The 17852-nt window shown below is 41.2% G+C and overlaps 1 protein-coding gene and 1 long non-coding RNA gene across 12 annotated transcripts in view; one reads left to right on the forward strand and one right to left on the reverse strand.

The window, feature by feature from the left end:
• Window positions 1-17852, reverse strand: part of PELI1 (pellino E3 ubiquitin protein ligase 1) — a 135739-nt gene that overhangs the window by 101578 nt on the left and 16309 nt on the right. For 4 of the 6 annotated variants that reach the window (XM_038551430.1, XM_038551431.1, XM_038551436.1 and 1 more), the window contains one exon: window positions 9981-10102. The gene's annotated coding sequence lies outside the window, so the exon portion shown is untranslated. Of the gene's footprint in view, window positions 1-9980; window positions 10103-16238; window positions 16329-17852 lie in introns of all 6 variants that reach the window. The other 2 variants (XM_038551432.1, XM_038551435.1) reach the window with 1 other exon arrangement.
• LOC102153572 overlaps window positions 1-17852 on the forward strand; it is a 133813-nt gene that overhangs the window by 42496 nt on the left and 73465 nt on the right. For all 6 annotated transcript variants that reach the window (XR_005366146.1, XR_005366145.1, XR_005366142.1 and 3 more), the window contains exon 3: window positions 10492-10527. This is a non-coding gene — a long non-coding RNA (uncharacterized LOC102153572). The remainder of the gene's footprint in view (window positions 1-10491; window positions 10528-17852) is intronic.

Consider the following 17852-nt stretch of genomic DNA (forward strand, 5'->3'; position numbering starts at 1 on the left):
CTCTGGGTGGGTGAATAGGAAAGCATCTCTCCTTTCCATCCCTCTTCTCCACAATGCGCGCGCGTGCGTGCACACACACACACACACACACACCACAAACACATGCATAAGTGCAGGTGCAAAAATTCTCAGAGACTGAATAGACTAAATTCAAATTAAGAGCAAGAACTGCCCCCCCCCCTTCTCTTCTAAATACAATGTATATGTCCAAATCCCTGTGCCCGCAAGGGAGATAGAATTTTACATTTTTTATGCAGAACACTTTCAGTTCCTTTCTCCTGTTGCCAGATAATGCCCTAACTCCTACTGTGAGAAGCTCACTAGAACATCTTGCCAAGCAACAGAACCCCCTGCTCCAACTAGAGCTCTGAAATTAAAGCTTTTTTTAACTTGGGACCATTATTTATTTTACTGAGCTCAACACAGAAAAGGGAAGGGTCTTGTTATCGTTCCGTCCAAACAGCTGGAGAGATATTATCAGGTGGTGTTGCTGGGAAAGTATTGTTCCACTAGTCACATTAAAAAAAAAAAAAAAAGAAAATCTGTTTTTTTGGGATGGGATGTATATTTTTATGCTTCTTCTAAATGGAAAATGGGAGAAATGTCACTTAAATCACTGGATAAGATTTTACATGTAGCCCAGGTGATGGGTTGGCAGCCAACATGCAAACAAGGCAGATGGCAGATGGTTGGGTTGAAAACCACACTTCTGGTAGACTGGAGATGGCGGGTCCAGTACAATGGTCATCACCTGCCTAATTAGTGACTCCTACTTCCTAGCTCCAAAAGGACTGTTAGAAGTACCCTAAAGAGCTTGTTAGAGGTGTGAGATCCAGAGGGATAAACTGGTTTGTCCAGGGTCAGCCAGATGAAAAGGAAAGGAACTAGACATCAGACCCAAATTCCTCTCATTCCTGCCTCGATGGTTCTTTCCATCACATCATTGCTCTTTCCCATGGTGCCTTCTTCTTCCTTTGTTGTAACATTGGATTCTGGTTCTTCACTGATACTAGTGAGATATGTAAAGTCTCACAGGAGTTTTGAAAGGTCTGTCTAGGTTTAGATTCCAATTTTCTAAAGAACTGAAGGAAACAGGATGACCTTTCTGGCTTCTGAAGGTAAGGGTAAGGAGAGACCACAAAGGAGGCCCAGAGGTTTAGGAGGCTTCTCTACATTTTCAGAAGCCTTACAGTGAGAACTCCAAAACATCCCTATGTTTATCACATGACCAGAATGGAAACCAAGAAGGGAAAAAAGGAAGCTAAGGGTGAGGCCTAGACAAAGATTTCCCTTTCCTTCTCAGGTTCCTCTTCTTAGCACATGATGCTGTAGAGGCAATATTCAGTGACGTCAGCATCTTCGTTAAAAAAGAAGACAGAAGTGGAGGGTATATGAGAAGGGAATTAGCAGCCTGAAGGCACTCAACCCAGCAATGTAACATGGGCATCCAACATAACAGCTAACTTAGTGGAAGCACCATCTGAATGTGGCCTCAGTTGCAGGTTTGGGCCTGGATTAGTTAGTTTGGGTCTGTAATTTGACCTAATTCATATCAATTATAAATATTAAGGATTGATTATGTGCCAGGTAAGTGTTGTGGGGAACAGGAAGGCAAACATGGCATGGACCCTGCATTTATTATCTAGAAGGAGGTGGAAGGGCTGTATACAAACCACTAAGATACAAGACAGAATGTGACTATGCTGTTAAAGAGGTAAAAACAAAGTTCTCTGGGAGCCCTGGGCTATGGCTGCAAAGAACTTTGGGCCAATATCTTGTAGATCCGGGGTTACCTTTAGGTTTGGAGAAGGATGATGTAGAGTGCCCAGTAGGGAGTCAGTGGCAGTGGTCGGAAGGGGGAGGGGTAGGGGAGATTTAGTAATAAAGAGGTTATCGATTGCAGAAGCAACTACTTTAGCAAGCTATTTGTGGTCACTGAGGCCAATTTTCAATTTTAGTCTATATATTTGCATCCTCATTTTGGTGAGGTCTCTCTTCCTACTCAGTCTTGTAAACAACCAATCCATTGTTCTTTTCACTTGGGTAGGTAAGAAACTGAGGGATAGCATGTGCAAATTCAGGGGTTTGGAGAAAAACACAACTATGTTAGTGGTTCTGTTACCCTGAATTGACGATAGAAAATCAGTAGGCAACCTGTGAAAATCATTGCTAATGTTTTCCTTCTGAACTATCAAAACATAAAATTCTATACTGGTCTTTGGAACATGATAGATAGGATAAACATCTATCTTAGACAAGGAACACAGCAGTTTTCTAAGTCGCTGGTGCTTTGTTATTTGAGTAAGATCTATATTAGTAACAACAACAACAAAAATAAAACCAAACCATGAGATCCTGAATACTTTCTGGCTATTCCAATTTCAGCATAAGTGGGTCTAGAAATAAAGCTCAAGCATGCCCAGGATAGGGAGCTTGAAATTTTGGGTGGCAGAAATGGTTAAGAGATCACCAAAAATTCGTCCTCTTCCTTCCTTAGTGAAGTTGTTGTGGGAGGTGGCCTTTCAGACAGAAGCTACATTTTTCAGCATGCCCCATCTCTCTAGCTCCTTGCATCCGGGTGGTCATCAATAAATGTGACAGAAGGGATATGTATCTTCTCTAGGGCCAGGCTTTTAAAAAGTGAGTGGAGCTCCTTCCCTTTCTTTCTTCCCCATCTGCTGGCTGGATACAGATGGTGGAATCACATGATGGAAATAGCCTGAGTCTGAATGATCACAAGGAGGAAAGCTGCCTACAAACCAGGAACACTTGTACTGAACTGTTATGTGAGTGAGAAACAAAATTCTATTGTTTGATAGATTTTATTGCTCCCAACTATCTGCTGCTCTAGAGCAGGGGTCTATGGTGGCAAGTCTCCCTGGAGAAAAGGTGTACTTCCTGCTCATTCATATTGGACTTGGCCCTATGACTTGCTTTGGCTGGTGAAACGTCAGCAGAATTGATATAGACCACATGCGAGCAGAAGCGTCAAGAGTTGCGGCATGACTCCACCATTATTCTTTGTCCTGCCCTGAGAACAGCATGTGTCACGTACAGGCCGTTTCTTCAGGCTGGAGGCTTCAGTCTGGGTTCCAGATGAAGAAGACATATGGGGCAGAGCTGCAACTAACACATAGTCAACAAAGCGAAAAATAAGCCTTTGCTGTTGATTTGGCGATTGTTTGTCACGGAAGAGTAACCTAGCAAAGGCTGCCCAGTATATTGTGCTAACACGTTGACCTTTTGATAGTTATCTAGTATAGCATTAGTGTTACCCTAACTAATATGCTCTGAAATGGAAAGAGCTGAGTGTGTGGTAAACTGGAGAAGATAAAACACATTCTTTTAAAGGATGGTTAAATACGAAATACTCTAATGGAATTAAGTCTTGTTAAATATTAATTGACAATTCACAATCAGGTGAAACTGCAAACCAATAAATTAATTTTCAAGCACAAATTGGATAACAAATCATTAAGTCAGTGGGACCACCTTCTGGCTCCACTCAGCTGTCTGACTCCTCCTGCCAATGGAAAGTTTTGGAAGACTCTGAAGAGGTAGTTTGAGTCCCAAAGAAAGAGATGATCTCACAAAGGTTCCTATGTTCCCTCCAACCCCAGGACCACCTCCCTCTGCCTGTTCCTCCTCCTTGATGGAATGTTAGAGGAGAGAGATGCCAGAGGGGACTGATAGGATAGAAACAAAGGAACATTTCAACTTCTCATTTTTGCATGAGGCTGGACCCTTCACATGGCTGGTCTCTTTGTATGAGGTTATAAAAAAAAAAAAAAAAAAAAAAAGGAATCATTTTGGAGATCCAAGGCCTTCAGAGATAGGCAGGCTGGATTGGTGTGTGGGGACAGGGCATTATGGAAGGAGGTGGAGAGGAAATCTTGTGACAGAGCACCTCAGGCGAGTTATCCTATCATCTCTTGCTTAACAGGACTCTTGAGAGGTTAGGCTCTTGAGAAGTGAGTAATTTAAAAACATAAAAATGAATTGTGTCATCAGGAAAAAAAATGAAATATGCTCCAGTAGGTTGAAAAAGTCTTATCATTTTTGTTTATCTCATCATTATGACCAGGGAATTTATTTCCACAAATGATAAGTTTGTAGAAAATAATGAAGGCATAAAAATAATTATTTACCACCTAGACAACAAGGTCCACTGGTGATGTCTGACTGAGTTGCAGAAGGCAGTAGGTTGCAACCATTAGCTCTGCCATTCTCCATGCTCTCCACTACAGCTCTCCACTACAGCTCTCCACTACATCTGCCACAGGAATGTGGGATGGGAGGTCCTGTCACACTTAGTGCTATGTGCTACTCAGGTCTTTTGAAAATCTGGTTGGCCCTGTCTCATCATCCTCTGGTTGTGGACTCACTCAGGTGATATTGATCATTCATTCAGCATATTCTGTTTGGCAGATAACTTCCATTTTCACCCTGGTAGCCTCTTGGTGATGTTAGTGAAAGTGTTGTGTAATCTTGTGATTTATAAGAAATATATATACTTGACCAAAATATATTTGTCATATACATTTAGTCTTTGTCTGTGGTTTCTAGCTCACAGTTTCTAAAACCCCTAGAATTTCCTAAGTGATGAGAACAACAAAGGTGTCTTGTTAGGTTAATGATGTGATTTCCGGACCTTACCTAAAGATGGAGGCTGGTTGCCATCTGAGCCAACCACATGATTAGAGAGTTAGAATTTAAAGTCCCTTCCGACCTGGGATGAAAGAGGGGCTGGAGGTTGAATCAATTCCCCAATGGCCAATGATTTCATTAATGCCTATATAATGAAGCCTCCATAAAAACCCAGAAGAACTGGGTTTGGAGAGCTTCTGGATTGGTGAACACATGGAGGTGCTGAGAGAGTGGTGTCCCTGGAGAGGGTGCGGAGGCTCCGCCTCCTTCCCCCCTACTTTGATCTATGCGTCTCTTCCATTTGGCTGTTCCTGAATTATGTCCTCTTATAATAAACATTATTAAAAACACATATCTCTCTGAGTTCTGTGAGCCACGCTATCGAATTAATTGAACCCAAGAAAGTGGTCATGGGAACCTCTGATTTATAGCCAGTCAATCAGAAGCACAGGTGACAACTTGGGCTCATGACTCCATCTGAGGTGGGGGAAAGGGTGGTCTTATGAGACTGAATTTCTCACTTGTGGAATCTGATGCTATCTCTGGGTAGGTAGAGTCAGGACTGAACTGGATTCTCAGACACCAGCAAGTTGTCTGAGAATTGTTTGTTGATGTGGGGGGGAAAACCCCCTCCTCCGTTGGAAATTGAGTCTCAGAACTATTTCATGTGTTCGAAACAGGAAAGGTGAATGGTGACCAGGACCAGACACATGATATTATGTCACATGACACGGGCCACCAGCAACCCTCCCAACTGCACCATCAGCTCAAACGCAAATGTTTTGGTGGATGGTTTAACTTTATTCTTCCAAAACTAGTCTTAACTTTTACATTTTATTAAAAAATTAAATTAACACTATCTAAACACTCATGCCAGATGTTTATAAGATTGGTGGTATTGGATATGAATGAGTGCAGTGTTATTTCTCTTAAAGATGTGTTTGCAGCTCTGTTCATGGATTACACTATGTAAAGTCACATAAATGAAGGGTGCTTATAATATGTGTACAGTTTTTATATGTCTGGATATAGTTTTTCAATAAAAGAATGTTTTCAGCCCATGTAAAAAATTAAATGTGTGAAAGTTAGGAGGTTGGTGTATTGTGTGAGTTGGAACTTTGGCAGCAGTGTGTAATCTGGGAATGGTTGAGACCTAGAGTTTAATTGCAGTGCTTAGGATTGTGGGGTTCAGTGAATAAAATGGATATAAAATAATTAGGTGGGATCCCTGGGTGGCGCAGCGGTTTAGCGCCTGCCTCTGGCCCAGGGCGCGATCCTGGAGACCCGGGATCGAATCCCACGTCGGGCTCCTGGTGCATGGAGCCTGCTTCTCCCTCTGCCTGTGTCTCTGCCTCTCTCTCTCTCTCTCTCTCTCTCTCTCTGTGACTATCATAAATAAATAAAAATTTTAAAAAATATAATAATTAGGTAATAACTTTTGCTTCTTCCTTTCACCTGATTGTTATGAAAAAGTAAAGTCCATCTGATCTGTACTAAAAATAGATTGAAAGGTATGAAAATAGATCAGCAAAAAACGTATTTAGAAAAAGAAGGCAAACCTTGGTGTTAACAGAGCACAAGTATTGTGACCTAAACCTTGCATTTTGTTGAAAGTGCTTTTATATTTGTATTACTACTACTTCTAGTCTGACCTTTTCATTTTTCCCAGAAGAGCAAAATGGAGTTAGAAGTGAGGGAAGTGGAAGGACAGGGGGCCATAAAAGTGATGGAACAGCCAGAAGGAATATAAGAAACTAAATATTGATCTTCGTTCTCTCAGTTAGGACTCTCGTGTTTCTCAGGATGTCATTACAGCTATGGTGGCATTGGTTAATCTGATCTGCTATTCAGCTGTGGTCCTGCTCAGCACTGAAAGAACACTTTGTTCATGGGCTTCAGCTGACAACCAGAGAGTTTTCTAAAGTAAGGGTTATAGTGAGAACATTCCTCTCCATGTGTTATGTAAGATATTTGGGGCATGCAGGACTCTGAGGCAATGAATAAAACTTGCTTTAAAAACAGACACAACTAAAAAAAAATGACACAATTTATACATTCAAATTAGTATTATCCTTCAAGGAGTCACACTGGGAGACATACTTATTCTAGCAAAGACACTATAGCTCAGAGCATTTTGGAGCTTTTTATTTTAGAGTTGCCTTTATAAGCAAGGGTAGGGTTTGTGAATCGCATAGAACCATTTAGTGTTTCATCTCAATTTTTAGCCATGTCACAGAAGGTTGATTACTTATTCTTCTTCTCCATAGACTTAACTCAAAATAACTTGGAATATTAAAAAAAAATCAGATCTATTCAGTTATTCATTCACTTATTGACTCATTTAGTCAATAAATAGCCACTGACTGCCCCGTGTGCCAGGCTCTGTGTTAGTTGCTGAGGATTCCATGATGCACAAGTTGGAAATTGTCCTTGCTCCGCTGGAGCTGATGTAATTGGAAAGACAGACCAAAACCACCCTCATAATAACCTGCTAACAAATTAAAAAAAAAAAAAAAAAAGACTTGCCAGTTGGGTAAATGGTATAAAGGAAACAGATAAAGAGCTGAACTGGAGACATAACAAGTAGAAACCAGGTTGTTAGATGGGAAAAGTGACATCAAAGCACAAATTCGGCCTTAAAGGTGTACAGTTGTCACCATTGGGAGTATTCAAATATGTAAGCTCTAAGCTTTAATCTTGGAGGACAAATTTGAAACCTGACTGGACTGAGCAGAGCCCACTGTCCCATAGCAAAGTTTCTTTCTGTAGGATATGAGAGCATGATCCTAATCAGCAAAGGGGCCTCAAAAATGATAACAGTTGCTACAAATAATCCATGATATTAGATAGATTGTATCTCACTTGGCAGCCCACTTTTTCTGTTTGTTTGTTTTTCGGGTTTTTTGTTTTGTTTTGTTTTTTGCTTTGGGCTTAAACACACACACACACACACAATATTTCTTTTCTCCCAGTTGGTAAAGCCATCTTGACTGTACTGTCTGTAAAGCCCTGGGATCTACAATCCTTCGTCTAGTGAGGACCTCAGAGCCCCCTGGGAGATGTCCCAGAGGCCCTCATGACTATAGAAGGGACATACTTTATGCTGTGTTTGTTACTTGCAGGCCAAAGTGGGATGATATCAGCACCGTTAGGTTCTCAAACTCCTTCTCTAGGAGGATGCCATCAGTCTTGAGAAAGATTATGAGGCGGTGGGCAGCCCCGGTGGCTCAGTGGTTTAGTGCCACCTTCAGCTTGGGGTGTGATCCTGGAGACCCGGGATCGAGTCCCACATCGGGTTCCCAGCATGGAGCCTGCTTCTCCCTCTGCCTGTGTCTCTGCCTCTGTCATGAATAAATAAATAAAATCTTAAAAAAAAAAAAAGATTATGAGGCTGTGCCCTGGCTTCATGGGAAAGCGTGCTGAGAACCATTCATGATGTCTGCGATGGGCATGGGATGAGGTCACATAATGTCAGTTTGCTCATTACGACGAGGAAGTTTGATCATTAGGTTAAGGTGGTGTCTAATAGATTTCTCCATTATGTAGGTATCTTTCCCCTTTGTAATGAAGGCATGCCTTGTGAGATAATATTTTGAGACCATGTGACTGCCTAGCATTTCACTGCCAGATGACTTGCCCAAGTTTGTAGCTCTAAGTCACAGAATTCTGACTCCCCGTCCCAAGTACTTTTTCTCCACCATGCTTGTTCCATTCGTTAGCACAGGAATATTTCAAGCAGGACATGAAGACAGGGTTTCTAAAGACTAAGAATATCTAGGTATTCTCTAGACCTTTATTGTTACTAAATGTGTTGAATAATAATGGTTTCATTAGAAGCTCCTATTTTGTGAGAAATAATTAGATGTTCCTTAATGTGGCTAAGGAAGAAATGGCAATATGGCTAAGTAAATGAATTATTACTATTACTATCAAAAGAAAGAGACAGATGTTGTGGCCAATTCTCCTGCTCTCAAATACTCTTAAACAGGTTTCTTTTGCTCTTCCTCTTCTCTTTGAACAGTAGTGTGGATTTGTTGGATAGAAGGTTCTGTGCTGGGCATGAGTAACCATATCTTTCCTTTGAATCTACTATAACCCTAAATCAGGTATTTCATTTTTTAAAACCACACAGTGGTGGCTTTTATATTAATTGAATCCCTGTTTTGACATTCTAAACACCAGGAGCTCTCCCAAAGACTTGCTGTGGCAGGGTAGTCCATGGGGTGATTATATAGGGATAACAGGGCTGAAACAGTTCATAATTTAATGAGTTTTTGGATTTCTTATTTCCAGAATTAAAAAAGAACCTCTATGAATGTCAAATTCAGTAATTATCAAACTGAACAGAATTTGGCTCTATGTAACCAACTGGCATACTCTCCATAGATAACAACATGATTTGATATTTATAAAGGGCCTATTTCCCAGCCCCGCCCCCCAGCTCAGACATCAGAAAGTCATTAAATATAAAGCCTTACATAATTCTGTGAAAAAACCCCTCACTTCTCTGGAGCTTTCCTAACCTCTAAATTAGACATTTCAAAAGAGATATTCTTTTGGTACAGGTTTTTTTCAGCTTTCCCTGAAACAGACTGGCTAGTTACAGCCCAGCCCACAAACTGCCTCAGATTTAATGAAATTTAACGGATAATAATCATTGTCATCATAAATGCAAAGCCCCCTTGATGTTAGAGTGACAAGCGATTAAATTCTGGGGAGGGGAATGAGAGAAGGAAGTGGCCCCGGTCAGGCAGCTTCCTTCTGGTATTAGGTGTACACATATGGGTGGATTTGGATTAGAAACATGAGAAAGCATAATTTTTGCCTTTAATTAAAAATTTGTTTCCAACAGTTCCCTTGCCTAACACCTGAAGAAATACAGAGATGGGTAACAATAATAGCTCACATTCATGTTCTAGGTGTTTCACACGAATATCATTTAATCCTCATAAGCAATCCTTTACACAGGTACAATTATTATTTTCCTTCTTTAAAAGATGAAGGAATAGGGGCCCAGAAAGTTGATGCAACACCCTGTAGGGTGATCCATCTTGCAAACCCAAACAAACAGCAGGACTGCAGAGTCGGAGACAGGCCACACCACTTCCCAAACTCTGCTGCCTCTCCACCAAAGGGGAGTGGGGAGATTTATAGTGCTTTTCATAGGAGGAATGCTAAGCACTTCTCTTGAATGTAATGATTACTTCCCATGGCAATCCTTTGATGCAGCTTATAAACCAAGAACTGGCGTTCCATCAAATGGGAAATTGACTTGTGTAAGACATTCCCTGTGCTCCTGGGAGATCCAGGCAGAAAAGTAAAGAGGCTCTTACCTTCACTCCTGGGAGTTCACCAATGGCTAGGACTCTCATCATGAAAGACAAATAGCATTCTTCCCAGCTGGAGTGTACTCATCCAATACTTGTTCTGCATTTCTCCCCAGGGACTAACATTCCTGGCAGAGAAAATGAAACCAGGATAATAACCATTGTAGAGATTATGAAATTGCTTCTTATCTGCATTCATACTCCAACCCTTTTTTAGTGCTTTCATACACCACTCCAAACTGATAGAATTATTTTCTTTATGACTCATAGATATATTTTGCTTCTCCATTTTTATCCTCTTTACTTTCAAGGAGAAGATTAGATGATGAAGTAAGATTCACCCTGTAGCTCTCCGTGGGATTTTATTTAACCCCAACACATGGTCTGTGGACTGAAAAAAAATAAATTATGCTCATGTCTTACACTATCATATATATGTACTTATTAAAGGTTTACAAAAACATAACCTAATTATAGAATTTCTTAATTTAACAATCATTTATTGAATTCTTTCTAGGTGTAAAGCACTGCAATAGGTGCTGAAGATTCAAGAGTAAGTAAGACATCATCCCTACCCTAAAGATGCTTATACTCATATGTGACATTGTGTGACTGTTAGTCTAGACTTGCTGGGCTGTCTTGATTGACATCTGTTTCCCCAGTGTGATTATAAATAGCACCCCCTTTTGCTCTAAAAAGTGTCCAAGTTTGGGTAATAAAGTACAGATACCCTATAATAATATTTCCCACTAGATGATGTTTTTGAACTACTTGTAATTCTTAGCTATAAATAAAAAGCACAAACAGCAAAGGCCCCCAAAATGTACTGACATGCTGTCTTCATTTCAGAATCACTATTTCTGTCACCGTGTGTCAGGTGAAGTAAGTTCACTGGGAAAGTGTGGCATTTGGGTTTACATTATTTTTTAAAATGCAACTACTAAAAAAAATAAAAATAAAAAAATAAAATGCAACTACTGTTCACCCTATATCAGGAGGATGGAAAACGTTGGCTAGAAAATGTAAGAAGACAAGAGCACATTATAGCAAATGGAGGTAACACCATGTATCATACCCTCAACTCCGATTTTGGTAGGAGCCTAAAGTGGACAGGATACGAGGGTTTTTGGCAGCAAGGGGTATGTCACGTGGAACCAGCAAAGCAATGGTTGGAGGCATTTAGGGTCAAGAGCCTCTGATCTTAGAATTCAAGTTGGCATCTGCCTGCCCTTCCCTTGGACTCTTTGGTCTCTACCCCATTTCGAAAGGTACCAAACTCATTGGTTTTTAAAGCTACTTGCAATGTGCTTTTGTGAAAGGTTGGTGTCTGTAGAACTTCTAATTACATATCATTCTGTGTACCCTTGTCTGAATATGTATATGTATGTATTTTGATATTGAAGACAAGCTATTTTTAGTTTCCTTTTGGGTATGTTTGGAGAAACTCTTAACTGTTGCTATGCTGCTATGGAAACAGTATCCATGTATACTGACATGTTTACAATTGTTTAAAACACTATAAACTTTCCAGGGCAAAGGCAAACAGCTTACTTCCATCAAAGTTGCTCCATGCTTTCCTTTTTTATTAGTGTATTTATTACTCTCAGACCCATGTTGGAATCTGTTTCATTTGTGCCTCTGCTAAAGGACCATTTTTTTTTATTTTTTATTTTATTTTTTTTGCTGATGTGCATCATCATTTAATTGATTTCACATTCATAACTACAGTAGAGCTGAGAGCAGATGAAAATTTTCCCCTGAAATCAAAAATATGCCCTAGTCTCGTTAGAACTGTGAATTGAATACCTCCTAGGCTCCCAAATGAAAAATGGAATAATACCTATTGAGGGTATGTTGATGATCTCTCTAGAATTTGCAAGCGTAGGAGACTTTGATAGTCGTTTGAATGTTACTATTGTAATTATTATTTGTGTATACAGAATGAATTTAAAGACTATTCTAATTGCTTAGAAACATGCAAACCCAAAGCCAGGAGTTTTCTGGCTTATTCCAAGCATGGGGAAAAGTAGGTGGCTGAGAATGTTTACAACTTTTGGAAAGAGAATCTTAACAAAGCCACATGAATTGAAGTGAGTAAGAACCATATTTGTTTGAAGGTACCAGGAAAATGATTTTTGGCAGGGTGGTTTTCTAGGAGTCAAAAAATATTTGAAAGTACAATCTGTAATTGTGAATCATACAGTCCTGACTATGTAAAAGGCCCACACTTTAGTAGAGCACAATATCCTCCAGGACTTTAAGCCCAGAGTACTTTCTCCTTTAAAAACTCCTTTTTATCAAAATTTGGTACCTATTTTGGGTAAGTGTACAGTAAAGGAAATTTTAGCTGTCACGAAGGAGACTACTTTCCTCTCTCTTTTACTAAAATCTCATTTTTGTCATCGTCCTGAATCATTTTAAGTCACAGATCAAAAACACACCACAGAGAAGTTCTATGGGAAGGGGATGATTTGTGAAGACCTGATGGACCTGGGCCTCAGTTGCACGTGGATTCAGGGAGTCATGGAGCCAACAGTCCCCCACCCCCACTCCCTGGGTCCCCTTTTTGCACTGTTTATATATTTTTTCTGCCACAGCTCAGCAGTGGATATTCCATTCTAAGCCCTTCATTGAACAAGGTTTATGTGATTTTTTTTTTTCCCTTCCTTGTGGGAAGGATTTCTCCCTGCCTCCTGGAGCTTAGCAGCAGCTAAGAAATGTGACCCCAAGGTCACATTCAGATTAGAACTCAGTAAAACCTGATGGGAAACTCTCGCAGTATGACAGCTGTGGCTTGATAGTTTACCATGGGGAGGAGGCAAGAGGGAGGGAGGGTTTACAGGAGGTCCTAACTGGAAGTGAATCTGGCTTAGCAGCAGCTCATGTCAAGAGGCTAAGAATTGTGCCATTAATTCCCCTGCGTTGGGAGCCTTGGGTATCAAGTGGCTCTGGCAACTGGGAACCTTCAGGGTTACCCTCAGGATCAGGATGAAAAGGAGGAAGGTGGGCAGGAGCAGCAGTGTGGCTTGACACAGAGCCCTCCCCTGGCACACGCTAATTGTCTCATTCTGTTTAGAGTTCTCTGAAGAAGCAGATTTCCGTTTCTGTTCTGTTGCCTCTAAGGGGATTTCCCAAATTAACCTTCTCTAAGCTTTCTTGAGGGACTGTTTTTGAGGCCTGGTGGGGAATTTCCCTCTTCTGACCAAACTGTTGTCTGGAGAGATTATTGCTGATCTTCATCTGGGGATTTTCTCACAGGCTTTTTGCTGCTTCCTGTTTCCCAAGAGTCTTTGTTCCCTGGGAACTGAAGAGTTATGGAGAGAAAGGGGGCAAACAGGTTTTAGGAAAAAGGGAAGGAGGGTGTATCCGATACAGTGGTGCTGTTCTCCCCATCCCCAGGTCTTTGTTGTAGTGATACTGGATTTGAAGATCAGGCCCAGGGACCTTGCTGACGGCTTGGGACTGATTATACTCCACAATCCACAGGAACTGGGGTTGGACGGCGTGATCACAAACTCCATTAGTGACTGGTTTATTAGAATACCTCTCCTGTATTGGGGATGGACAGAAACTCCCATATTAAAAGAAACTATTAAAGGATAATGACTCCTTATACTTAAGGATAGTGCTCTACCGTTCTTGAGTGCTTTCCATGAATCATGCGCCGTATTAGGGGCCTTATATACATTTCTCATGTGATTCTGGCCACAACCCAGGGAAGTAGACCTTATGAAGATTTCGTTTAGCAGATGAGCAAACCAAGGCTTGGAGAGGTTAGGTAACTTAGCCAGTTTTGTGGGCTGGTGTTAGGAGAGGTCCAATTCTGTGGGACCCCAAAGCCTGTGTTGTCTTCTTTCAGCTATACATCTCACCCAAATTTGGGATTTGTTTCTTAGCCTTTTAGGTGCTATTACCAGGAAAGTGGTGGGAAGGACCCTGAGAAGAAGCAGTCCCCAAGAACAAGGGGTTAGAATATTTTAGGGGGCGGTATTGTTGTTTGTTAGCTTAGCTCTCTGCACCTGCAGGGCCCTTTGGCTGTATGTTCATCATTTTCTCATCAGCTCGAAGGAAGTGCTGACCAGGGAGGTAGTAGGAATCAATATATAAAAGAAGCTCCAGTCAAACCAATTAATTAGTTCTTTCTCTTAGAGAACGCTTCTCTCCAACAACTGCTTTCACGTTGCTACTTCCTACTCTAGCTTTGTACATTTTATCAAGGCTCTTAGAAATAATTACCCCGAAGATAGGTCCCGAATATCTCTGACTCTGCTCTAGCCCAGGGAAAATAATGTTCTAGAGTTACTCTACCTTTTGATTCTTGATTGCTCTGAAGCCAGATCAGTGTCCATGTGTGCATGGGATCAGTGTGTGTGTGTGGGTGTGTGTTCTTGTGGTACCGTGTTCTCAAGGCAATATGTAATTAGCCACAGTTAGCCATGGTTGACTTTTGCAAGGTTCTCCATGTAGTTTCAGTTCCATCAGAGAAGTCATTAGCACAGGTGAGGGTGTTGAGGGCAGCACCAGGACTGATAGGCAGTTCCTGGAAGTTCCCAAGGAGAAGGAGATGCACCTGCTGCATCGTCTCCCTTTACCCACTGCACACTTTGCTGCAGATCTTCCTGTCCCAGATCTACCTAGGAGGGCTCCTAACCATATCCTCTTCATCCAAATAGTGAACAGACAGTTGAGAGCTAACTGGCTGCCAAGTGATTTACCTGCATTAAATGACTTGATCCTTATCTGTGAAGTTAGGAAAAATGATTCTTATTAATTTTACCAATGAGGAAACCATGACCCTGGCTGGTTAATAATTGGCCCTAGCTCATAAACTGAGGGGCTGGGATTCAAATACTGGACTGATTCCTAGTTGAGGCTTTATTGAGGGAGGATGTAGTAAACCTTATTTATTTTTTAATCACTAGGAAAATATAGCATAGCCTTGAAACATCAAACACACAGGCTATGTTATTATTTTAAGTAATAGGTAGTAGAAAGGAAACAAGATCCTAATCAGCATGATGCCAGTGCTGAGGAAGGACGATGGCATGGCCCAGAGGCCTCTGGCCTGACAGGAAGTGGTATTTGGTAAAGCTGCCCCTCCTTTGAACTGAGGGATCCATAGCTTCCTTGTGGTCATTGTTGCCGGGGCATCTTCACAGGGGCTCTGCAATTTCAGGGGGCTAAGTAAGCTATGCTTGCCACGCTTAGATTCTCATTCCATTTACTTGGGAAAAAACAAACAGATAAAAAACAGATCTCCCCAAATTCAGTGCTTTACAACTCGTCCTAATTAAGGAGGCAAGAATCTAAGTTATACTGTTCATTCCCAGACCCTGATACATATTATAATTCAAATCCCCTTTCCTTTCAAGGGCAAAGAGTCACTGCCCTTCACATCATTCTCTTGCAGAACAGCAGAGGAAGACAGGGTCAGAGACCATCATGGCAGCTGGTGAGAGGGAAGCTCTGCTTCCCAAACCAGTGTGACATGTGCCTCTCGTGTATCATGTGGGGTCCAGGCTGAAAAATGTGATGGGCAGGAACCTCAAGAAAAGCAAGGCCGTGCCTTAGTAGCAAGAAAGTCGCATCCATCAGGAGCCTCTCAAAGCTCTAATCTTGACCGCTCCTCCCTTAGCTCCATATCTTAATCAATTTCAGGCCCTTGAATATTAATATAAAAGCAAAGCAAAGCAAAAATACCCCCCAAATATTCTCTCTTCAACTTAGATATAACCTCATGGCTGTTGCTTCATGACCAAGGAAAATGGTGTGGTGGTACTGCTGGTTGGCAACAAACACAATTACCCCTCTTCAGACTACACCAGGTCACAGGCAGGTGAAGGGAAGCTGCCAGCCTGTTGCTACCTGTTTACCAACAGCAATCTGGTACCTCAGAGGGCTCTCGCTTGGTATGATGGGGGAGATCCGCAGTGTCAAAACAAACTCTCATTACATGAAATCTGGGCTCTAGAAAAATCTTGTGTTAGCCCTTACCTAAATTTAGCACCTTCTTCTGTTTCCATTTCTATGGATTAAAATGCATAATGGAGCCAAGCATCCAGTGGCAACTTACATATTATTTAAATTTGCTGTAATTCTTGACTCCATCATTTCTTAGTTTTGCTTAAAAGATAAAGATGCTTTTATTTTCAATAGACTCCTGCTCCCATCCCTGGTGGGCAAAATTTCTCATTCCCCAATGAATGAGAGAGAGAAAACCCTTTATATATTTGATCATGGAAGTAATGTGGTTTATATGCTTACCTGCATACTTGCTCCCTACATCCATCAAGTCGTTGGTTTTGTTGTTGTAACGCAGGTGCACCAGGCTGGCTGGTCCTGGAGTTTCTCCACCTGGCAGGTCAGCATGACCTGAGCACAGCAGCACTCCATGCACTGGAGTTTCTACTGCATGGAGTCCTATTTGCCCCATAGCAACTGCGCTGCATGGGAGTACATGGCCCTGCATCCTGCTGATGTTGCCTTTCCAGACGCTCCACCACGGGAGCTACTGCCACCTGGATAAAACCCTGTTCTGTGCCCGCCTCTGAGGTGCCCAGGTGGACTCAGGAGGGTGACCCTCCTCCTTCATAGCACCTTCGCAGATCATCAAAGTCATTGCCCCAGTGCCAATGCTTTCTGTCACCCTGCCGTAGTGCAACTGGGAAGTTGCTAGCTTAGCAACGACAGCAATACAATCCTCACAGTATTTTAGGATACCTGTAATTCTGAAGCTTTGGTAGTTATTAGTAGTCATAAAAATCGCTATTCTCTATACATTCTTTTCTTAATATAGCAAGTATTATTTCAAACATTTATTCTTATAAAATGGAACTACTTACATAGCTAGGTGAGTTGAAATGATTCATGTTAGTGAAAAGACATAAGACAAAAATATTCCTTTTACTTAGAGATGATCCTCACCTATGATTGTGGATGCAATATTCAGTATTGTCTTTTCTTTTGGGGGGATGCTTTCAAAGCTCCTTAAATTAAATCAGGTTTTAAAAAATGAGTTTCAGAATATTGGCTGTGACTTAGGTATCATAGTATGGCTTAGACAGTGACAGTAGTTTAAATGTAGTAAAGAGCAGAACAGCAAAGAATGCCTACTGTCCCCATACCTCCAAAAGAAAGGAAACCATTAAAACACACACACACACACACACACACACACACACACACACACACACACGTGGACTCATACAGAGCCCTTTGGGTTTGAAGTTAGCCTTAGTTAATAAAACAAAACACCAATATCACACTCAGAATTGCTTACCAGAGTTAGATCTGACTTCAGAGATACAGTCTGAAGTCTGATACACTTAGTGCCCTCCCCCATCTTCTCAATACCCCCAGTGCCCGCACACCAACTCACTCCCTTTTCCCTTGTACTATTGGAAGTGAGGGATTGGATGCAAGGAGACTTTCCCAAGGTCCTGGGTATAAGTAGCAAAGGGAGCTGTCCTGCTGCTTCACTGCAGTATTCCATCTGAGATGAATGGTTTTGCATTTTGAGAAGGGATAGAAGTAAGAAACACCAAAACATATATCACTTGGAGAAGGCCTCCTTGGCATAAAGAATCTTTTATAGTGGAGGTGATTTTATAATCTCTGAAATGTCCTTGTACAGACACAGTATTAACAGCTTGTTAAATAACTCCATAGTAAATAACTGCATTTAGGACACATTTGTCTGCTTAAAAGAAAACAGGCCAGGACATTCACTTGGTAATTATTAGTTTTTCATGTTTTTAAATTAAATTTAATTTATTTAAAAAATTTTAATTCCAGTATAGTTACCATATAGTCTTATATTAGTTTCAGGTATACAATATGATTCAACAATTCTATGCATTACTCAGTTCTCATCACAAT

This window comes from Canis lupus, chromosome 10 (assembly GCF_011100685.1).
Source record: "Canis lupus familiaris isolate Mischka breed German Shepherd chromosome 10, alternate assembly UU_Cfam_GSD_1.0, whole genome shotgun sequence".
Lineage (NCBI taxonomy): Eukaryota > Metazoa > Chordata > Mammalia > Carnivora > Canidae > Canis > Canis lupus.